This window comes from Pagrus major, chromosome 1 (genome assembly GCF_040436345.1).
Source record: "Pagrus major chromosome 1, Pma_NU_1.0".
In the NCBI taxonomy this organism is placed as follows: Eukaryota; Metazoa; Chordata; class Actinopteri; order Spariformes; family Sparidae; genus Pagrus; species Pagrus major.
The window spans coordinates 11,519,455-11,536,459 of NC_133215.1; the positions used below are offsets into that span (position 1 = coordinate 11,519,455).

Sequence of the window (17,005 nt, forward strand, 5' to 3'; positions counted from 1 at the left end):
ACGCTGTCTGAATTGCTCCTTTTGTGTCTCAGAGTGGGCTGGTATCAAAATACTACACAGCAGGTGGCCCAAAATAACTAAGAAAACTTTGCATTTGTTAGTCTCCTTGCAATCGTATTTGTATTCTATGTATCTCTCTTTGTCCGTAAACAGCAGTTTGTCCACAAGCTTTGTTTTCACAAAATAAAACCTGCAAGACGCAGTGAGTAAAGCAAACAGGGATATTATACTTCCATTGAAAAACCGATGAAAAGTAGGGTAGTGTCTTCTTGCTAATGCATAGGCCATTTAACGCTGTTGTGAACACTGACAAACATGATAAACCGGCTCAAGTTTAGGTCAGGTCAGGGTTTGTCAGTGTCAACAGCTGATAGGATTGAAGCTTTTGTTCCCAAGCAACGCGTTTCCCATTTGTTATCAAGTTAATTCAGTCCCTCTCCACTATGGTATTAAAGACTGTAAATAAGTTGTCAACCTTCTGATAATTCTGAATTTATTTATGCTGAAGAACTGGTCACATACCAAACTGCAGAAGAACAACGTGCTTTTATAAAAAGTGATCAAAACAAAAGCAAATTATGAGGAAAATAGAACAATCAAGACTAGTTTGTACAGTTCAGATTACAATGGCACAAAAGGAAAATATATGTGTTTTACACTAGTATAGGAGCCTCATGAAGGCTCTTGTACAGTCTTGTTCCTCATGTCTTAAGAACAGACGTGGACTTGGAATGATGAATTCTTGATACGGTTTTATTTTAAGTAATCCAGAAAGCACAGCCACATTTCGTTGTAGATAAAAGGCAGTTTGTTTCAAAGTTTAATTAATGATGCACAGTAAAAATCATGTTTGAACTTGAACTGGAGCTACTTACATCACAATTTTATGTACAGTAGTATAGAAGTAACATTGCTCAGCTGTACTGTGATTACAGCTTCTACGTAGGCTGCACAGCTGATTGAAATAATATCAAAATTGTTAATATCCCTTGCTTATCTTTCCTTTACAACCCTTTCATTCTTGTTTTGAATACTGGTGTTTCATTTTTAAAACAGAAAGTGAAACCATCCTGCCACAAAAACCTTAAAAGTCTGACATGCCTCACATTAGAGTGCGTCCTCTTCACCTTCAGTGAGGATGTGTAAGCAGTGTGTGGTTTAATGGAGTGGAAAAAAGTGCCACAGAGATCAAGGAGGACAAGAAAACGATCGCTTCAGTAGATGTACGGAAGGCCCCACCCTGTGTTTCATTGTCAGCATCTTGGGCAGGATGTAGACCTTTCACACCGGTGCACGAGACACAGTGGAAGTTGTTGAAGTCGTTATGAACAAACAGGAGGTGAATTCACTCGGGCATCCGAGGTGTGTGTTGGTCATTTGTGGTTGTGTGTGTATAGAAGCAGAGAGCTGTAAAGGCATGTGAATAGCTACGAATAGCTGTTTCTAATGTGTGGCTTCAAACTGTTTTTGCAAACCTGTGTTCATTATGATGTTTTCTTTTAGATAAGCATGATTTTGGGCATAGAAAACTAAAAGGTTGACACGTGTGGTTGTCAACGATGCCTGTGGGGCCATGGACGTACAGTTAATGTGTTTATGTGTGTATTCAGTGCTGGTTGCTGTAAGGGGGATTCTTTCTCAAAGCTATGAGTGTGGTGCAAGGCTTGAATTATTCATCCTCGGCACGAGCCGGTGAATTAAAGGTAAAGTGATAGCACATAGCAGCGCCTTGCTTGGCCTGCTGCTGCATTTTTAAAGTGTGGACTGGCACTCAAATGTCAAAATGTTAACGTTGTCTTTCCCCTAAAACTGTTACCCTGGTCTCTTGGACCGGATAGAGGAAATTTGATACAGAGTTTGAATAATTCAGGATGATTGTCTGGGATTTAATTTTCATCCAAGTGCACCTTCTCTGTTTGTATCCCAGTGCTATCTTCTTTGGGCTCAAGACTTGAATGTTATGAATGATGAATTTGTTGCAACCAAGAGGCAAATATTTAATCTTGAAACTAGATCACTTTAATATTTGTTCAGTCCAGGTACTGTTCATGCTTCTGCTTGTTACATTCACTGGAATTGCTTTATCTTGAACATTAAGGAATACAAGGTAAGTGAATTCCAGCAAAAAGATGACTGTATACTGCAGAATCCCCGTAGGAAGAAGTGCACCGCTGTCATTTCCTGAAAAGGTCCTTTCAGAAATTGAATTTGAAACTGCTTCCTAAGCAGACTGTTGAAAGGGACTGAGATTTAGCCATCCTCTGTGTCCCTCCCTAATCAGTCCCACACCTCTCACCCACTCATTCCCTGTAAATTATTCAGAACAGACTTTTGCCTGCTTCAGAAAAGAGCATACACACAATTGATAACGGAGAATAGCCGGGGACAGTAAAATCGCTGCTAATGCACATTTCAGAAGTCCAGAAAAGTTTTAATGACTTTTAATCCACTATCACTTTAAATTGTGGACATATTTTGCAAGAGATTAACTACATGTTTGTCGATGCAAATGACCGCAAGTCCAAATAAAACAGTACAGCAATTTCCCCAAAAATTTGTGGAAGAAATTTAACAAAAAATAACAAAACGTGCAATTTCTCATAATTTTCAACCATTATTATTACCATATCTGTGTACAAAAAGTTGGAAAAGCTACAGCAGAGAATAAATAAACATCACCCACAAATGTCAAGAACAAAACTTGCTAATGAAGTCCACTGGGGACCAACAACAACAATTAGATCTGATAAAGTCTTTTAATTGGTTTGATGCTTGCCAACAGGGATGGGACAATAAAAGATTTTATTGTGGATTGTGATTAACAACAGTCACAATAAATTGATCGTTGTGACTTATCATTGTCGGGGATAATCGAGATTATCCTCCTACGAGTGACTTGAAAAAGCTGTCTTGCTCGATAACGTTCAGTCCTACCATAATTTCCTGATTTTATTTTGAAGGAGAGCCTGCATCTTACGGTCAGTCCAAAATCCTAAATCTGTCCCCATGGCTAAAGGCTCAGCTTGCACATTGGATCCACCACAAAAAGAGTTAAATCGGAGGTGTGGAAATTGGATTCTGAATGAAAGAATGACAGGGAGATGAGGTGCCCACAGTTTATCTATGCAGGGGGACTTTATAATTACCTTATTTGAGATCGGTGGATTGTTTTTTAATAAAAACAGATGCGTGGCCTATTGGTGGTGCAATGAAAATATTGTTTTTTAAAAACAAAATTTAAAGTAAAGTGATTCGATTATGTTTAAGTGCACATTCACATAATTTGGTGAGAATTGAGAATGTTGTGAATCATCTATTATTTTGGCAGGGATTTGGCCAAAACAGCTTGGGTGTTACAATGCCTTACAATGGTAAGGAAAACACTGAAAGTATGTAGCAGATGAAAGCTAAAAAGAAACAAGGGGCCCATATGTATCTTTTTTAAACAACATCATCAAATTGTATACACTAAAGAAGAGCAAATATTGTAACTGTGAGCCAAATGGAGGCATGACCCACTGAGAATAGGTTTGTGGTAATAGCAGTCAGCTCTATTTGCCTCAAGCTCTGTGAGTGTGGGTAACCAGTCATGTGTTTACTTTAACTGCACTTTTTAAAGACTCTCCTGTATGAATGTCAGCTTTGTAATGTGATGATGTTGAGCATTATGGCGCTATTAGCTTTATTAGGGGTTTTTGGCAAGGGAGGAAAAACAAAATCAACTGCTTTGTGTCCTTCATCACTTCGCTTTGAGGCAGCTCTGTGTTGTATTATAAAAGATGAGTGTGTGTTGATGTGCGGATCTGTGTCATCCTTCGAGGGGTGTGGTGAACACTTTCTCAGTCATTCATGCTTTGGAGATCCTGTTGAAAACAGGAAATATAACTTTGTCCCGCTGTCGGAGAGACAGGAAGTTGTGACTTCATTGGACCTTTTTTTGCTTTGGCCTAGCGCCCAAATGAGTTCTGTTGATGGTCAAATCTTTCTTCTTGCGTAATTTTGTGATGTTATAGTATGTATGTATTAAAACTATATTGATTGTGTTAAGAGTGGTAGATACCCACACATCACAGCCCAGATTTAGCCTGTTGGAATCCACCTTACTGACAAAATCAATATTCTGGTAAGTAGTCTGAAGTAGTGAGAAATGACACGCACTCTGCCTTCTCTTCAGTCACTGATGTTTGTTGCAGCCCTGCCTGAGTTTTCAGTCCTTGCCCACTAGAGTGCAGCCTACTCAGAGGAAATGGTCTGTCTACAAGCTCAGTAGCATCTTCATTCATGTTGAGGATTTGTAATTTTTGATTCTTAGTCTTTTAAACAGAAACAGGATAGATGCACACTTTGATTTACTTCCTAACTACATCATTGTTTTTCCTCTCACTGTGTTAACATTTCAGAGCTTCAGGATAATTGAGGACATAATTTGCAAGCCCTCTTAAATGTATCAACCACTAATTGTTATGGAGAGATTAATAGCACTGTGTTAATTAACACATTTGCCGCTTGATTAAGTCCAAGTTTGTGTTGCTCCTCACACGGAGATTTAAACACGACAGATTAGGTGAATGATATAACTTGGTGAAGTTCTGATCACATTAATGGTTGTGTTGTTTTGTTTTGGGAGTTTATAGACTTTAAGCTCTTTGTCTATGAGACACTGATCACAACAGTCTACCTCATTAGGGGCTTCACCAGTCTCCTTAACAAAGAGCATGCTATGGATTCACTCAACAGACAACAGATGCAGTACAATAGGCTTCATACACTGATAGGGATCATGACGTTAAAATGCTAAATCGAGGATATAAAGATGGATAAACGGTAAAAGTGGAAACTGTTTCCCACAGAATGACTGTAACTGAAAACGTCTCACTCTTTCTGTTTTTCTCTGCAGAACATGTGTAATTGTCAGTAGATGGGAGGGGGAGAGCGAGGGGAGGTAGTCCATTAGTTAATCATGGTAGTGAATGATAGTTTCGTTCTCTTGGGCGTATAAAAAAAATAGGAAAACATTCTAAAATGGTCATCAAATATGCTTTGGCGTCCATTATTATACTTTGTTGGTACACCCAAGTAAAGTCTGTTTGTGGGGAAACACAGAGGAAGCAATTGACTGACAATGAAGATAGAAATGGTCTATTGAAATAGAACTATTGATGCATTTGTAGTAATGTTTTAGTTCTTGCACTACAACATTTCAACCCGAGTGCTGAAGATGTTGGCATACAACAAGCACACATGTTTGGATGATTTCTGAAAAAAAATGCATTTGTCTTGGGTAAGTAAAAATATTTCCCGGCACTAAATGTTCACATGTGGAAAATACAAGGACAAACGTTATGCTTACATTGGATTACCATTCAACATCAGCTTGAATAAAATTCGAGAGCAGCTTTTTTTAGTCGACAGTACAGAGTTTATCAGAGGAGGATATTAAAAAACGTCAGGTAGCTCTAGAGGTCGTCTTGCATCTTTCTGTCTTTGCAGTCTGAGCCTCTGATTGAAAACTTATTGCTCTCAGGCTTACTCAACTCCACAGTAAACCATGTTAAATGTTATAGGGCTACAAACGGCTCCATATTGAATTCTTTCTCTCACTTTGCACCAGATTGGCCCTCTATTCTATCAGATTTCTCTTCAATCCAATCCAATGGACTGTCTGTGGTGTGTGGTGTTAACACAGACCTCTGACACACCGAGACATTTACAGTGATCCCCAAATCCCTTTTTGTGTCAGCAAATATGCAGTTGATAAAAAGCCTCGATACAGAAACAAAATAGTCTTTGTTGACATTTCTCTTTCTCAGTTCAACCAGAAGGCTAATTAAAGGTTATACAGGAGTTGGTGGGTTGATCTCAGGAGAGTTCGGCATTAAGGGATCAGCATGTGATGTAATGATGCCACATGTCAGTGGACAATGGGAGATGAGCCAGCAGTGACACAGCTTTTTTGTCAACCGCACTGGGATCGTTTGTGGTGAGATGAGTACAGTTATCGTCATCCAGGGGATAGTTTGACCTGGTTTTTGGTTGAAGTTAAAGCTGCACTGGCTTCAGGCTGCTGTTTTGTTTTACATCAACCATAACAATGACTGTCAGCACCTTTTTTTTATGGCCTTTAATTTTCAAATGTCTGCTAGCAGGTACAGTATAGCTCAGAGATTTATCATCCACCTATTGCCCTTTAAACATATAGTGAGATTGTTGTTGAAAATGAATTCAGTTTATAAAGACACTCACTAGCACCAAGTATCCAATTGACAGCATGAAATTGACTCTATATTGTTCTTCCTGTAACCTCATCAGCGGTTTTGCCTGGTTCGTCTCCTTGACTATAAGAAACGGCACAGATCATTAGAGCACAGTATTGATCAGTAAAGCTTTTGTTCAGTTAATGCAGTGCTGGATATTAGCTGTGTGGGCACTAGGGATGTTCTTAACAACTAATTTTCCTGATGTTAAAATGGAGGTTTAAACTCGACTAGTCAGCTAGTCAAAAGTACGAAAACAGTCAAGATTGAGTGCAATTTAATGAAACCGTTTCAACAATCTTAAACTAATTAAAATATAATAAATAAAATAATATTTTAAATGTTGTAGCGGTTGGCTTTGAACATCTCACACAATGTCCTAACCGCATGCAAGTGTCTGATATGACGCCATGTAGGATGATTCTGTCCACACTGAATCTGTTAAATATACATAGACCACATTCGCATGGCAGCCATTTTCCTCTGACATCGCACTCAGTGAGGGAAGCTCAAATGCCGGACTGCTGTGTTCCAGGTTGCAAGCTTATTAGCTTCAGTAAGACAACTGCCAACGTTGGCATCCAACTACTTCCTAGCGAACATGATTGTTTGATAGTGTTACACACCACAAGGTCTCTAATGGGTTATCAAGTGTGTTGTTTTATCTTGAAAATGGCCCGGTGTCCCTCCACATTTTAGACACAAAGTAACGTTTGTACTTTGTAAACAGAGAACACATGATTTATACTGTAAGTTTTAGATGTTTCTCTATTCGAAATGATGTACAATACAAGTGGAGATGGTGTGTTTGCTTCCCAGAAACTTTCAGCTTCCTGCCAATTTCCCTTTAGCCAGCTGTCAGCTTATTTAGTTTTTTGTTGTAAAAGGAGACGGTAACTGAATGATAACTCCTCTTTCAACTTCATTAATCAGCTGTTCCTCATCCATGTTGTGCATTCAACGGGAGCAACAGAACTGAAAATAGAAACACGGAGCGGGCTCCAAACGACACACTAGAAACAGTGAAATCAAGCTGATTATGTTACTGACGCTCGCTTGCATTGCATGCAGCTAGGACTTGGTGCTAGCTGCAACAGTTAACTGGTGCAGTTAACATTAGCAGCAGATGCTGTATTTTTAATATAACAGCATTTGACTTTACTGATTACATTTCAGTGCATATAATGTCAATATCTGATTTAAATGTGTACATAAATAAATAATAAAATAATAAGTTTAATTTACTAGTATTTCCGGTGGCGACTAGCGAGGGTAGCAATGTTAAATCAACCAGCTGACTAATCGGGAACATCCCTAGTGAACACACTGCAGAATGTAGATGTTATATAGTATTTTTTTTCACAGGACAAATAATAAGACAGTGAAAGTCACACCGTGTTATATGCCTGTCTAGCTGGCCCACTGAATTGTGATATTCCCTATAGATGCTGGATGTAAGCCTTGTGTCATTACGTCTTCCTCTGAAAGCCTCTGCTATGGTGCAGCGATTCTCCGCTTTATGGATCAATACTGAAGCAGTGAGCTGACACAGTGAAAAGCAATATTCATAAATAATGAATAGAGCACCTTTCACCCTGGTCTGTCTTTCAGACCAAGTCCAAGAACAGAACAGTTCCGTAAACATGATGCTTATTTTTTAATCCTGTAAGACACACATTTTGTCACTGTACTGCCTTTACTGTATGTTAGCTGCTAACATACATATATACACTCTGTGACTGGACTTTTTTGTAATGCAACCCTTCGTCCTTGCTCCAGTTTGACAGTGTTACTTTTCTTTATAGATTGTGTCTGATGATGGTAGATAGCGGCCTCAGTGTTTTCTGTGTTCTGTTTCTCTCCTGATGTGCTGTTTGTTCCTGGGAGACGGCAACCTGGTGTTTCAGGAAATCTCTCTTGCAATGAATCACAGTGAGGTGTCACCTTTAGTATCACTTCTATCAACCGCGCAAAGATGTGCCAGTGAGTGAGCACGGAAAATAGCTTTAAGTGCTTTCATTATTACCCTTTCCACCACCTTTTTATGTTGGGTGCTACTGGCAGTCGGTCACAGCTGCACACCAGAACATGATGCACCTTCACCTAAATAAACGGATGGAGCAATAACAGTTCTTGTCATCTTTGCGATATCCACCTGAAAAGAGACTAATAGCAGTTGACTTCAGACTGGATCTTTATGCATCATTTAACCCAGCCAGTATATAGAATACTGGATAGGATGGACTGCGTGGGTGGCAAGACACTTGTGTGCTCTCTGTGGATGCACAAATTATTTCTTTAAGGTGTATCTAAACATGAGGCTAGTTTTTAAGGTGGCATGTTTGCATGTAAACTCAATGTTGGTCAGGGCAAACTAGGATGCAGCATATCTGCACAAAATAAAAATGCTTTGATTTGAGTGAAAATGTTGCATTTGTGATTATATTCGACAAATAATGACATTATTTTTTGAGTCCACTTCATGATTGTATGAAACCAGAAGAAAAAGGACAACACTGGTGGAGAAAAAAACAAATAACTGGATGAGATCATTTTGATTAGAGCAGATAAATAAACACACACAACTGCGCTCCACATCAACACAAGGTCGCTGAGGGGGAAATAGTTCATTTAGTAATGGCAGTTTTTTCCCTTTTATTTGCTGTGAGCTTGGCTGATTCACTAGTTGCACATGAGTGGTGGAGGATTAGGAGCTGCACATAGATGGGATGGATCCCAATAGCAGGGAGATGATGGCAAACAGCACTTGGCTGGTATAAATGGAAGTTTCACCATTCGTCTGCATTTCTTCAGCTTAAAGAACCCCATTCAGTGTCGGCCATGTGGTACACATAAACCCACCTCGCAAAAATCTAAAGAGGTAAATGATGAGGAAGAAAAGATGAGGCGACCTGTTGCTCTAGCTGCCAACTTTCCGTTGCCTGCTTTTAAGGTCAGTTCTCATTATTTAGAATTAGATGACCTGATACTTACAATATTACCACAAATAGATCCTGCAAATAACCAGAAATCACAAAAGAAGTGTTTAAACTAAATTTCCCAAAATCAAAGATTAGATCTTTGAATAGTTTGTGTTATCATATCAACAGTCCAAAATGTTTTTGTTTCCAAGTTGAAGGTTTTCAAACTGTGAGGCGAATTTGCGTCAAACATTGGCGTCAATCTTGGAGTCATGTCTCAGTCGAGTCTTTATACACAGACAGGATTTACACCTCCTGTAGATATGTTATCTCCAGTGTGAATAAACATCCAGAAATGGATTAGATATATTAAAAAAAAAAGACGCTCTCTGTATACCTCCAGGATCTGCCTGATATTCATCACATTTTTAAAGTTTTCTTCAATATCAAAGTAATCCAGTGATCGCATTGGATCATTATCTGATATTTTCTTAAAAAGGCGTTCGCTTTTTGCAGCCTTCTGTGCGAGACTGTCATTTTAGTCTACATAGCCTTGACCATTTTTCATTGTCTTCATTGCACTCAATAATAGCAATGTGATGATTTTGAATAGTCACTTAAAACTATTATATGTGTGCTATTAATAGCAAGCTGCAGTTCCTTTAACAGAGGGACCACTCTCAGTTTTTTTTTGTCAAGCTATCTTTTCTTTGCCAAAATGACTGCCCCTCCCACTCGCTCCCTCTCCCTCCCAAGGCCTCACAGATTCATCAGCTCTGGTAACTATTATCCACTGTGCTGAATAATGTTCATATTGTCCCTGCGCGTCACTAGACTCATCAGGTCAAACATCTGTGACGAGGTGAACAGTGAAACTGGGGCAGATGTTGACACACAAAGGGATGAAAAATTAGGCACTTTTATGCAGATGTTTGAACTGGAAATAATCACAGACATGCAGGCTTTATAAATCAGATGATATTGTGCTCTGTCCAGTCGCTCTAATAAAAGCGTAATAACTGTAAATTGCTATGATGGATCTTAAGAACGGCAGGCTTCAGTGTTTATATTCAGTTTCTCTTGATCAGTGAGAGAAATTGTCTTTTTTTACTTCACTGGTTATTACAGCAGTAATCAGCAGCATCTTGGCCGCAGTGACAGATTATTACCATAATAATCCTGTCTGCTCTGTTATTGTCTCCTAAATGCTTACACTGGACCCCTCCCCCACCGCATCCAGACTGTATCCTGCTTATCAGTCCTTCTGGTGCATGCAGAGTGGCTTGGATTTCTTACAGTATTTTATCCTCTGCTTCCTCAATTAATGGAACAACCAGGAGCTCCAGTGTCATATGAGGGAAGCACTTTTATCGGCAAGTTGGAGGAGCTCAGTCTGAGTGGTTTACCGCTGGAGCTGGCTGTGTTGGTGGTGGGGGGGTGTACAGTGGTGGCAGCAGCATTGACGGGGATAGCATCCTCATTGCACAGCAGCCGAAGGCAGTGGAGGGAGTGGAAAGAAACGGCTGGAAACTGTGGGAGACAAAAGGGAGTAGTGGCAGGCGTTGCATCCTGAGTGTTATTTGTAATATCAGAAGAAGGTGTTTTGTGGACGGGAGTGAATTTTGCAAACAGGGGGAGCTACAGCAGGAGGCGTGTGCTGCTCAGAGATAGAAGTACAGCATAGGGAGTGGAGTAAGTGGGAAGCAATCACGAGGGAAATGGAGCGACAAACTGTACTTCCCAACTCAAGTGTCCTCACTGTGGATTAAGGTGAGCGTCGGCATCTGAATTTTGTTGACAGTAGATGAAACCAACCTGATCTCAGTGACGGAGTACCTGTGGATCAGCACCATGTGGAATACATTACAGAAAAGGCATCAGCTGTGAGGACAACTCAGGGAATTCAGCAAGGACCAGGAAGTAGCTGCAGCTTTCAGTGCAGCTTGTCTTTTTTTTTTCTTCACACGTCTTCTAAACCCAGAACAGTCGCGCTACTAATGAGCAAGTCGATGTGTGGCTGTGGCTGCAGCATCATCTCCTCTCTAATGAAGAGACTGGGCCGCACAGCGTGCTGCTCAGATCTCTTCACCAGCCATACTTCAGAGCAGCTGCAGCGACTGGCCACTGGCTGCCCACCTCAACCAAAGGTAACAATGCGACAGCGGCCAGTGACACAGCCACATCTGTGCCTACATTCCCCCTGATCAGCCAGCTGTGTGCTCTTTATGGCTTATCACCCGTGTGCAATGCAGGAAACATATGGGGCCTGATTGCAGAAAGCACCGCGTGTGAAGTACAGCTTCCTTGTTTATCTGCTTTGCTTGTCCAAAACGATTTCTCAGGTATGAGAGCTGCACTACCAGGGAGAGCAGCGCAGTAATTGATTCTTTAATAGAACCAGGTGATTTAATGGCTGTCTCGCTGCCTTGACAACAGTGGTCTTGCTTTCAGCTTGCAGAGTCATTTAAATGGATGCCTTCAGACGGTCTGTGGTTTACAGTGATTGCTGCCCCTCATCAGCTGGAGAAAAAGCTTCTCCTAATGGAACAAATAAAAGCCAAACAAGATTGTGTGTGTGCGTCTGAGTGCTTGTGTGCACGTGCCAGTGTGTGTGAATGAGAGTGTGATTTTGCTCTCACACAGGCTTCTGTCTCATGGCTGTAGCTTCTAGGGTTCCCTCTGTTTCATGGTGCGTTATGCACATGACTGTCTCGGTAGTTGGCCGGCACTGACTCAGATTTTAAGTCCCTTCCGGAGACTTTCTGGCATTTGGCCATTCTCACAGTAGAGGAGATTGATTCTCTGAGTTTCTAAGAAGATTTATGCTCTCATGAGTAATGATAGAAATCCACAAAGGAAAATGTTGTGGTATTATTGGGCTGTTGCATGGCAACAATTCAAATGAAAAAAGAAAAAAAAAAAAGATAAGTGACAGTTTTAGAGGAGGCGTAGAGCTTATAGACAAAACCTTAATGTCACTTTTTTGTTAAAGAGAATTCATTGTTTCCCTGAGAAAGCATTGTCACAGTATAAAGCACTTAGCTGTGAAATGAATGTGGAACAATGTTGTCCCTCTGTCGAGCAGCTCAGCGATTGAGGTTTCACTTTCTTCCTCTGAGACATCACAGGGCACCAGCTCTAAATAGAGCCATCGATTGATAGCTTCTGCATTGAACTGGAGACACAAAGGTTTCAGCAAACGCAGTGTATTTATAGGATTTTTTAGACTTTGTAGGAATCCTGGAAATGGTTTCAAAGCTGAAAGACTTTGTAATACAAAAGGTCAAAATCCTCATAAACTCTTAAAGGGTAAGTTCACTCAAAAATAAAGGTTCACCCATTACCTACTCACCCACATGCCGATGGAAAGTCAGGTGAAGTTTCCAAGTCCACAAAACATTTTAGCAGAACAGTGCTGCAGCATTCTCCTCAACAACTGGAGTAGATGGGGACTTGCTTTAAGGCAAAAACAAACATCCAGGAAAAATAAAAAACAGGCTCCATACAGCTTGTCCAGTGGAGTACAAGTCTCTGGGTGCCACAAGATTCCCAAATGATTTAAAAAGACAATATTTAGATAGTGTGTGCGCTAATACTTTCTAGCCTAGCAGCTACAGTGAAGACGTCTGCTTTAGAAAGAAGTGTAAAAAACGTCTTTTCACATCAATTTGGGATCTCTGGGCTTCCGGAGATCTACTTCAGCTGTTTAGGAGAATGCTGCAACACTGTTTTGCTTTGAAGTTCCAGAAATGTTTTATGGATTTGAAACGAAACTGACTTTCCATCAGCATGAGGGTGAGAAGATAACGACTCAATTTTTATTCTAGGGTCAACTTATCCTTTAAAGTTTTTGTGTCATATGTTTATTCAGGAGACATAAGTATGAGTCTGTCGGCTTCAGAACACAACTATTGGATTGTTCAGTCCTCCCTGATTTCCCGCTGTTAATATCTTAAGTAGAGCCACCATACATCCGCTCCTCAATCTATATCTGTTACTATGTGCTTTGTGAACAGCCAGTATTTTCTTCGCTCTCTCCCACTATTCTATTAAGGTCACATTGGTGTGATTTATTACCGCCGTTTGGGGGGTTTTCAGCTCAGTCCTCTAATTTTCTTTTCCTTATTCTCAACAGGGTTTATGTGTTAGCTTGAAACGATTGAGCCTCTTTTAAGTCTGGTTTCATATTTTTCAAAGGTGGAAATCATTGTCACACACACATGCACGCACGCACGCACGCACGCACACACGCACACGCACACGCACACGCACACACACACCAGGATCTCAGTTTTTGCAATCCATTATCAAACACAGAATCTCCTCATAAGCACATTAATCATGGGCTTGAATAATTTGAAATGGTTACTTTTATAGATAACCTTCTTAGAGCTTCAACTGCCAAATCAGACATCCTTGATTCACAAACAAGCTATGTCATTTGAAAATGGTGTGATTATCTTGGCCGTAATAATTTCAGTGTCCAATATTACTCCAGTTACTGGACCAGGAAGAGAACCATAATTTAATGACAGAAACCGCTCTTTCTGGAAACAGCGGTGGTGACAGATGTTACATAAAGTTTATTCTATTGTTTACACTTTTGATCAAACTATCTTTAATGGGAGCGACAGTTTTGTGGCGTTTCTCTAAAGCTTCAAGATATTGCTTTCTCAACCAAGTTAACTAAAATGGTTATTTACTGGCAGCCAATTTAAGGCAGGGAAATCACATGATTGATGAGACATGATAAAGGGAGTTCTGCCAGCTGTAAAGGCTTTGCAGTGGCAGAAATGAGCACTTCTGTTCTGCAGCGTGACCAGCGGTGGATGTTTTTGGATGGCTGCCTCTCCCTTTTGATCCACTTAGATCTCCCTTTAGATTTGTAATTTTCTCTTTTCTCTTATTTTCATTTATTTTCATTTTGTAGTGTCCAAGTCTGTATTAAAGTGAGTTGCCTTGATTCTTTGGTGAAGGACATTCTGCTCTTGAAAGGTGCTACATAAAAAAAGTTACTTAGGGTAAAAAATCTGGGAAGAATATAGTGACCAATAGTCATTTGTTTTCACAAACATGTGACTTGTGTTCTTGGTTTTGTTAGCTTGGATGTCAGCCGTGGGTCGGGCAGGTGAGCTGCTGCTCTGATGCTGTCCATACAAAGTTAATGCAAACCTGTTGCCCACCGTTACAGTATTTAGAAAACACTAAATCCACCCTGGAGAAGCACACTCTTACTAAAGTGCCTCATGTTGACTCTGCACAAGGCTGAAGTAATGTCTGTTGTTCCACAGCTGTGGCTTTATCTGTGAAGTGCCAACTTGGCACAACCTACTGAGGAACCACCCCCCCCCCCCCCCCCCCCCCAAATCAGGGACTATCTGGATGTACGTTGCACTGCCAGAGTGCTCGGCACACATTATCACGTCTGGTATATACATCTTATTCTAAGAAAAGGGAAAATGTTTTGGCCACAAGTACTTATAATAACATGATTAGGGGCACAATTAAAGACATTCTGTTAAAGTTGGCAGCCCACAAACTATTTAGCCAAGAAGGCTTAGACCAACAGGATAAGCTTTTATTTATTTAAGTTGCACAAAAACTTTGAAAGAAACTTTGTTGTTGTTTTTGAGGTTATGTTTTCACCCATGTGCGTTTGTTTGTTTGTTGGTTGGTTGGTTGGTTTGTCAGAAGGATTACACAAGAACTACTGAATGGATGTCCACAAAACTTGAATGGAGGATGGTTCTCAGTCCAGAATAGTCCCCATTGACTTTTGGTTTGGGTCCAGATAAAGAGACAGATCCAGGAATTCTGTCTCACCGTCTTTAACGTTGCGAGATTTTTTGACATTTTCATTAATTTTCTCAGAGAATAATGCACAATTATTGATTTAAAAAAGATGTATTCAGGTATCTATGAGTAAATGCAAAAGAGGACTGTTGAGCCTTGGCACAGGTATTCGCTATACTGAGTGCCATGCTAGTTGAAGCTGTGTTAACTGGTTTTTACTTTTTGCGACTTGGGCTTGCGAATAAAACATACAAACAAACATGACATATTAGCTATTAACACATCCACAAGACACAGAACAACATTTGCTTTCATTTGGAGTTTGTTTCTTTTGGCCAAAAAGCAATTGTTAGTCCAATATTCTTTCACTTTTTATCTGTTTTGGTCTCTACCAACTCCTGAGGGAAATATTTTTCTGTGTATTTGCTGTGTATGTGTAGTTTGTGGGCTGAAAAACCAAAACAATGAGCTGAAAGAAGCTTAAATACTCCATAAAGCTGAGGGGAACCGCTGGTTAGTGATAATTCTCAATTTCTTTGTTACGAGACCCTTTTCAAACTATACTTGTCTGATATAAAATGAAGATTAGAGCCATTTTAATTATCTATTTTAAAATGTTAGTATACTAGCAACCCAGCAAACAAAGTAAGAGGTAAATTATTAAAACAGCAGACTCTAAACCAAGCACTTTTCTTTGTGATTATATCCCCCTAAGAGGCTCTCTGTTTCTGAGCACCTGTGTCACCTCTTTGTTTCAGGAGAAACAAATTCACACCTGCCCTGCCCGGCTTCTCGAAGCTATTTTTGTCCACTTCATAGCTCTTGCAGGACTAAGAATAGAGTCTGATGAATGAAACTTGTGTACGCAGCCCTAAATGTGCCAAGTGTTGCTGCAATTTCATCTTTCTATGCATTAGCCGCCTCAAAACACCAATTCAATCACTCGGTAAGCTTTATCAGAAGAGTAGTTATCATAATTGTACAAGCTGCTATTCTGAAACCGTTTTGTGCCATTTAAAGGGATGTCATTGAGGATCTGTCCAATTGAAGACTGAATGATTGCAGAAACCTTTTGTAAAGCTGTTTTTCGGCTATAATAGGACAAGATCTTGGCCGATAAATGAATCAGATCTCGGTTACATTTATCCCGTTTCATCAGCAACACGTTTTTTATTGTTCCTCAATCTCTGTCATCCTGTTTGCGCTGCTCACAATTGTTTGAACAACAGCAACAACAAACAACTTTCATGCTGTGTTTAGGAAACTAATTGCGGAACCTCGGGCCGTTCCGGTAAAAGGCAGGGACAACTTTAGCTATTCATAGCCTTCCTCTTCTGAGCTCACAGCAATGAACTGGCAGTCCCGAGGGGGGCTGTGCAATCTGAGATAGGTCTAATGCTTCCCACCACTGCACCGGGACCATACAGCCAAGACAGGGAGAAGCCTTACACAGGGACCGGCGACTTTTCCTTCAAGGTCAAAGCAATTGGTTTTCACTGAGACAGATGTGAGCCTCCCAAATATATTTTCTCATCTCGTATGTAGTGCATTGAGGAGATTTGGAACTGCAGTCTGCATAGCTGATCCTTAATTTGTCACAGTTATGATTAGCTCGAGGCCTCTCGCGGGCATTTTAAAGGCCCATTGGCACCTTTTAGAGATACATTAGCTAAGATTATGTTCAGTTCAGCAGACTAGATAGATTTCTCCTCCGTTATGTGTGGGTGTGTGTGTGACCAGTAGTGAATCTCTGACCTCATGTGCCAGAAAGTGATCCTAGCAACTATAAATGAAGAGAATGAAAGCTTAACACTAGAAAGAATTGATAACTGATTCAGGTCTAGACAGAAAACTCCAAGTATCCGTGTAATATTTTGCTCCTTTGTGTTCTTCACAATAAAACAGCTGTTCGGAAGAACCATTTTATGTGTATTGTGGACTACTTTGTTAAATTTATAGCGATCACACTGGCTTAAATCTCAGTGCAGAGAGTTATGTGACAGGAGGGAAGTGTGTGTTCAACTGTAATGATGTTTT

The 17,005-nt window shown here is 40.2% G+C and overlaps 1 protein-coding gene across 1 annotated transcript in view; it reads left to right on the forward strand.

Moving 5' to 3' along the window:
- The window catches only part of fbxw7 (F-box and WD repeat domain containing 7), a 124,412-nt gene that overhangs the window by 19,831 nt on the left and 87,576 nt on the right, over positions 1-17,005 (forward strand). The window lies entirely within an intron of this gene.